General features: G+C 39.7%; 1 long non-coding RNA gene across 1 annotated transcript; it reads right to left on the reverse strand.

Annotated features, from left to right (window-relative positions):
* Nucleotides 1-1700: 1700 nt before the first annotated feature.
* On the reverse strand, nt 1701-3153 carry LOC121496816. Its single transcript, XR_005989351.1, has 3 exons — nt 3068-3153; nt 2698-2944; nt 1701-1758 (listed from the first exon to the last, which is right to left on the reverse strand). It is a non-coding gene; the product is annotated as an uncharacterized LOC121496816 (long non-coding RNA).
* Nucleotides 3154-5876: the final 2723 nt, after the last annotated feature.

Genomic DNA, 5876 nt, shown 5'->3' on the forward strand with positions numbered 1-5876 from the left:
AGAAAATATTCAAATAACCAAAAGGTACACGAAAAGGTGCTCAACGTCACTAAGCATTGGAGAAATGCAAATCAAAACTACAATGAGGTATCACCTCACCCGTGTTAGAATGGCTATTATCAAAAACACAAAACATGGCAAGTGCTGGCAAGGATATCGAGCAAAGAGAAGCCTTTTACACTGCTGGCGGGAATGTAAATTGGTGTAGTCCATGCAGCCACTATGGAAAATAATATGACTGCTCTTCAAAACAGTGACACTAGAACTGCTATGTAAACCAGCAAGTCCACTGCTAGGCATATAACCAAAGAAAAATAATTCACTATCTGGAAGAAACATCTGCACCCTCTTGTTCGTTGCACCATTATTTATATTAACCCAGACATAAAAACAACGTAGGTGTTCATCAACATTAAGAGTAGATTAAGAAAAATGCGATTTACAGCGGTGAGTGTAGTTAGCAGTCCTGTAATATATATATTTGAATGTTGCTAAGAGTAGATATTTAAAGGTCCAATCACAAGATACAAGATTTGTAGCTATATGAGGTGATGGATGTTTACCGATTGTGATAGTCCTCTTGCAGTATCAAATCACTACATTGTAGACCTTAAATATACACGATATGTTAATATATCTCAATACAACTGAGAGAAAAAAGTCACCGATGGCCAGTGATTTATCCAATCACGCCTCTGTAATGAAGCTTCTGTAAAAAGCCAGAAGGAAGGAGGTAGGAGGAGAGTATCCTAGTTGTGAAGGGGCCGACAGAGAGTGACAGGCCCAGAGAGGGGGCATGAGAACAACTCTTCCATCTGATCAGCTCCTAAATTATATCCTTTTATAATAAACTGGGAATGTAGTTCACTGGTTTCCTAGAGCTGTGGAGCTGCCCTAGCAAATCAATCAGACTTGAAGAGGGAATCTTGGGGGAGACTGTTTCTAGGCCATTCGTCAGAAGTAGAAATGGCAATTTGTACCCACTTGGCATCTGAAGTGGAGGCAGTCTTGTGGCACTGAGCCCCTCATCTGATGGTAGCTCTAAGTACATAGTATCCGAATTGAGTCAGACTTGTAGGACGCCCACCTAGCATCGAGGAATTGCTTAGAGAGGGAAAACGATCACACATTTGATGACCAGAGCACAGAAGTGTTAAGACAATTTTGTGTATTGCGAAGGAAAGTGATGTTACGTTTTTTTTTTTTTTCTTTACAGCCTCTTTTGAGATTGGAGTGTACACCAACCTAAAATAAAAAGTGTTCATTGTTTTTATCCAAAGATCTTGCCCTTTTTTTTTTTTTTTTTTTTTTGCTTCTACTGAGCTGGAGTAAATTAAGCTCTTCCTTATATAAAGAAAAGTAAGCTGAATAAATCAAAGATAAAATTGAAAGCAATGATATGAAAGAAAAAAATCAACAAGATCTTGTAAGATTGATGGATTAAAATATCATTTCACGAGAACTAGGTTTCTCTTTCTTCCTTGATTACCCTAAATATCTTGGAAATAACATTTTTTTCCAATCATGTTTAGAACATTTTCTTTTAGATTCATAACCTGAAATGTTCGCTGGCCTTTTAAATTACAAATAAATCCAAACAAAGAAAGGCAACATGGGATAAACTAAAATCCGTTGTATTTAAGGATTACTCATTTATATGATATAAGCCTTCTAAACACATACCTGGTAGTGATGCAGGAATTTTTTTCTCATCAGCCATCCCTCACATGCCTGAGTTGTGTCTAAGGGAAAAAGTATCTGGGAGAAGAGGGAAAAAAATGAATTTGCTGTAACTTAAGTTCCTAAGATGTGGCAGCCTTAGCACAGAATGACTGGGCCCCTAAAATGTGTCCAGCACTATGGGCTGTAGGAGACAATGGAAAATAAGCTGGATACAGCTGCTGCCAAAGGGGAGAGAACCAATGAAACTATTATAATGTAGGGTGGCCAGTGAACTGAGGAGCAAAATGCAATGTCCTGAGGGAGCTCTGCCCAAGCGGAGCCAGAATAGGGGTTGTCTAAATGGCACCTGTTAATAGGATGAGCATAGATAAGATGGAGGACTAGTGTTCTAGGCCAAGGAAATGAGAGCCGATGGCGGCTTGCTGAGAAATGGGTTTCACACTGACATGAGTGTGAAACGTATTTATGGTTCTTATGGGAATGGCAAAACCAAAGGGGGGCAAAGTAAGCCAAAGCCAGTAGCCATGAAAGGCCTTGTAGGACATCAAGAAGTTTGATTTTATCTCAAGGGCAATGAACATCAGAGGAAGAGCTTAAGGAGGGAGGGCTGACATAGAGGTGGGTTTAATGGTAACAAAAGTAGTAAGAACTGCCACTGACTGTTTCCAGGGATACTCAGTAAACATCACCACCTTTTACCTGTGCTACAACCTCAGGATAACATTATTCCCACTTGCCAGATAAGGAAAAATGAATCTTGTAGAGATAGTTGGCCAAGCTAGACTGTTGGCCAAGCTAGAGATAGTTCACACAGCTAGAATGTGATGGGGCCACACCTCGAACCTAAATCTGTCTGACCCCTGGGGAGATCAGAGGGAGAGTGAGGTCATTATTAGGTTGAACCGCGTCAAAGTGCTGAAAACAATCTCACACGGTTGATTCCATCTTACAAAACCCCCACACCCTCTGAAATTAAATTGTAATTCCAAAAATTAAGCTCCCAGATGCACATACCTAAAGAACAGAGATGTCATTTGAAATTCTTGGTCCAATTCCTTTTGGCAGCATCACTGTGCAGATTTAAACCCAAAAGTCCTGGCTTCATTCTTTTCTTTCTCTGCTTCTGTCATTCCAAGTCTTTTTGTGCTCTTTCAGCGTCCTCTATTCCCCAGCAGCCAGGAACCCTCTGACTCCCCCAGTGGGTTGCAGGACCTTTGGCTCTGCTGCACTTGCCCCGATGTCTCTATTCTCAGCCTGCTTTCTATAGAAAAAAGAAAGGACTCATTGTACAGTGAATCCAGGAGACATCCCCCTACAACATAAATCCCCTTACAGAGGTCTCCTGGGGTGATGCACTCCTCATTCCACTCGCCAGACCTCTCACCTGTTGCCACATCTCAGCTCTGTATCCACCGAGGATTTCAGCAACCAAACTCAAGTGGAGAGAATGAGAGATTGAGTGCACTGTAAAGTGGCATCTGAATCCTGAGTTCCTAGGGGAGTCTGCTTGGAATTCAATCTCTCCCTCTGCCCCTCCTCTTGCTTGTGTGCATGCGCTCTCTCTCTCTCCAATCAATAAATGAATCGTTTAAAAAATTAAATAAACAAATAAAATTCTAATCAAAGATGGTCAATTACATCAATCTGTGTGTTTGTATCAATAGGACCACAGCCTAGCCTTCAGCTTACTACAGGCTTTGGACAATTAGGTCGATAGCCCCATTCTGCTTCGTTATTATTCTTTCTCTTCCTCAGTCCTCTCCATCTGCAAAAAAACTTCCACGAGGAATTTGCTCACCCAAAATGTTCTGCCTCAGTTGTTTGCAAACCCAGATGGCTCAAATAGCAACTCATTTTCGCGAAGATTATGTGTGTTTGTTATAAAGAAAAATCAACAAAACGACCCAAATACCACTACAGAAGTATATTAAAAAATTATCATTCCAGAATTCTCTTGGTGAAGATTTACAGATTAAGGAATGGATAGATAGATGGATAAAGACGGTGGCAAAGAGAAATCTGGCTAAGAGAATCGGTCAGTAGGGAAAAAGGGAAAAGACGGACTAATCAAAAGACAAAAGTAATTGCATGAAAAGTTGATTGTCCTCTCCCTGTCGCTTTTAAAAAAAAGTATGAGATTTCAGTTTTGCATTTAACAATAGAAGAAACCCAAGGGAAGCTGAAGAAATGGTTGGAACTTAAATACATCTTTCTTCATTTCAGTTTATAATTTCCTTACTCTCTATAAGTAAGAAACATAGACATGGAGCGACATTACATATAGAGAGTTATGATTTCTTGTAAATGACATGTTTCAATTTTAGGCAAAATAATTGACTCCCTGCTTTTAAAAATAAAGAAATTGGCACTCCTGCATATACTTCAGTCTTCACTTCTCACCCCCTAATTTGGGTTATATAATTTCTTATGTTACAGGATTTACAACATTTATATTCTGTTCTATAACCATAATTCTCTCAGTTATTTAGCCCCAGTTCCTATATTTAAATAGATGCAGTGAAAACTACCAGTCCTTTGGCCATACTTTTCAGTAGTCATTTCTTGGTTGAACGGATTTAATCATTAATTTGTTTTTAAAGAATGGCTCGTAATTCCTCTATTCAGTGATTTGTATGTGCTTTATTTCTTTTCTTTTTTTTAAGATTTTATTTATTTATTCATGAGAGACATAGAGGGAGAAGCAGACTCCAAGCAGGGAGCCCGACACAGGACTCGATCCCAAGACCCCAGGATCACAACCTGAGCCAAAGGCAGACGCTCAACCACTGAGCCACCCGGGTGCTCCTGTATGTGCTTTAAAATGCCAGTCCGTTGCCTTTTACAGTAGAAAAACATGTTAAAGGTTAGAAAGTCATTGGCTTGGTCTTCTTCTTGCTAAACACTTTAGACATTACTCCACCATCTTCTGGAAGTGAGAGGTGGTTTAATCCTTTGCTGTTTTGTTCATTCATTGGTTGGCAGGATTTCATCCTCAGTAGTTTCTTCATGGGTGCTGTGGCCACAGGAGGTATTTCTGCTCCAAGTCCAGTATTTTAAAGTGCCTTGAACTAGCTTATCCCAATTCCCATCTTTCTCCATGGAGCCAAAGTTTTGTAGCTGTAACGGACTTTGTGCCTGTGCCTATTTTGGATCGCATTTGGGGCACATGAGAGCCCAACATTCTCCACCCAAAGAGCTAGGAAACTGTTTCCAGCACCTACACAGATGTCTTCCCCAGGTCCATCTCCTGAACGTGGACCAAGCCACCACAACTCATGTGGACTACGGTAGTCATACATGTGCAAATGACATCTCTCACAGTGCTAAACATTGACAAGGGTCCTGGGGCCAGGGCTGGCTCTTTCTGTACAATCATGTTCTGGTTTGTTCCTCTAAGGAGCTGAAAAATTCTAAATTTAAACCGGATTGTTGAGAAGTATATTTATCAAGGTAGGAGGAGAGAATATATTTTATTTTATAGTTCTTAGCTATGTGTGTGTGTTTGTGTGTGTGTGTATATTATATATATATATATATATATATATATATATATATATATATATAATCTTAGACATAATCTTGTAAGTTTTGACATATGGTACCTCAGCCTCCATTTATAGTTTTGTGTAGTTTCCACTGAGGTCCTGGCAAGATAGCATCCAAAAAACTTTGTTTGCTTGCTTTTTTATTCAAGAATTCTACCCCTTTACCGAACAAATGAAAATCATCTTGGCCAGCTACCATATTTTTGGGTTTCTCTTTCCTCAGAATCCTATTAACTCATTTGCCTATTACTGAGGAAAACGTTAAAATACCCTGATTTTTTTTTTCATTCTAAGCGATTTGCACTTTCTACATTAGGCTTAAAGAATGATGTATTTTTATTGCAAGCTCAATAATTTAACTAAGCATGTCTTGTTATTTATTATTCTATAACAGTTTTTCCAAAATGAATGTGTTTTTCTTTTTAAAATTTTTATTTATTTATTCATGAGAGACACAGAGAGAGAGAGAGAGAGAGAGAGAGAGAGGCAGAGACACAGACAGAGGGAAAGGCAGGCTCCATGCAGGGTGCCGGATGCGGGACTCAATCCTCAATCCCGGGACCTCAGGATCACACCCTGGGCCAAAGGCAGGTGCCAAACCACAAAGCCACCCAGGCGTTCCCCAAATGCGTTTCTCAATCCCCATAA

Source organism: Vulpes lagopus, chromosome 8, assembly GCF_018345385.1.
Source record: "Vulpes lagopus strain Blue_001 chromosome 8, ASM1834538v1, whole genome shotgun sequence".
In the NCBI taxonomy this organism is placed as follows: Eukaryota; Metazoa; Chordata; class Mammalia; order Carnivora; family Canidae; genus Vulpes; species Vulpes lagopus.